Source organism: Ciona intestinalis, unplaced genomic scaffold, assembly GCF_000224145.3.
Source record: "Ciona intestinalis unplaced genomic scaffold, KH HT000620.1, whole genome shotgun sequence".
In the NCBI taxonomy this organism is placed as follows: Eukaryota; Metazoa; Chordata; class Ascidiacea; order Phlebobranchia; family Cionidae; genus Ciona; species Ciona intestinalis.
The window spans coordinates 1-1,140 of NW_004190941.1; the positions used below are offsets into that span (position 1 = coordinate 1).

General features: G+C 34.9%; 1 long non-coding RNA gene across 1 annotated transcript; it reads left to right on the forward strand.

Moving 5' to 3' along the window:
- LOC108950687 lies at positions 1-1,095 on the forward strand. The gene is made up of 3 exons (XR_001975325.2): positions 1-37; positions 284-465; positions 967-1,095. It is a non-coding gene; the product is annotated as an uncharacterized LOC108950687 (long non-coding RNA).
- Positions 1,096-1,140: the final 45 nt, after the last annotated feature.

Here is a 1,140-nt window from a genome sequence, read left to right on the forward strand (position 1 = left end):
AAAATGGTGCAATACATATATGGGGAAGCAGAGACCGGTATGCAGGTTAACATTATGTGTTTAGCAACCAAGCGTTTATTTTACACTTGCACTCAAGTATAGTTTTGACCAGTAACGTGTTATCAACGACTGTCATTTAGCTGCTAATTCTCTTCTATTAATCTAATCGCGATAACTCGCCTGCATTACGTACGTTTTATAACGATTGTCGTAGTGCCACCCCGCGTGCTGAGCTCTATATTTTGCATGTAATTCATAAATACTCTCATAACGTTCTATTTAGGTAGAACACCCTGGAATACCATTAGCTATGAGTTGGGGATCATGTTTCCCAATATCGTGCACAGATACTGCAGTGGCAACTATAATCGAAGAACTTACATCGATGGTAATTTTGCCCGAAATAATTGAGACCTCATGCCCACTGCCGATCACACGGATTGACACAATTGATATTATTGCAATGTAAGTATTTTACATCTAATAATTTGCATATAGGCCATTGTAAAACTTCTGTGTAGGGTTTTACCTTTTTTTTATTCAATACGTGTTGTGTACGTATTTTACAATAAGTATTTTACGTGTAAGTTATTATACAAAAGCCTTTGTAATACTAAATATATATCTCAGGTTAACCAGTCACCCCTTATATCTAATATGTTTTGTACGTTTCTATTTTAAACTTTTGCATATTATTACGGCCCGTTTAATTTACAACTACTATAAGATACGTATAGAGTTAACATATATATATAGAACTAATTGTATGATTGGCTGGGAAAAGATGGAACACCTTTTTATTTTCTCGTCCCATTTAGTAGTAAACAAAGAATATTAAAAAAATATAAAACCTTATCTTCACGACTCTGAATACCGTTGTTTATTGTTTGAAATACCATCAGCTGATTTGGATACAATGCACTGAAGGTATCCCATCTTACCCCACAGCACTATAAATTGTTCCAGAGTTATTTGTTGTCTATTTCTTGTGCTGGTTATTATTGGCACCGCATACGAATTCTACACAAACAACTCGGTACAAAGTGTGCGGTATCAGGACCACAGTACAAACAAACCTCATCGCAAACAGCAAGGTATTTATTCAGGCTATTTATTTGTGTTGGTTCTCTATTTATATTG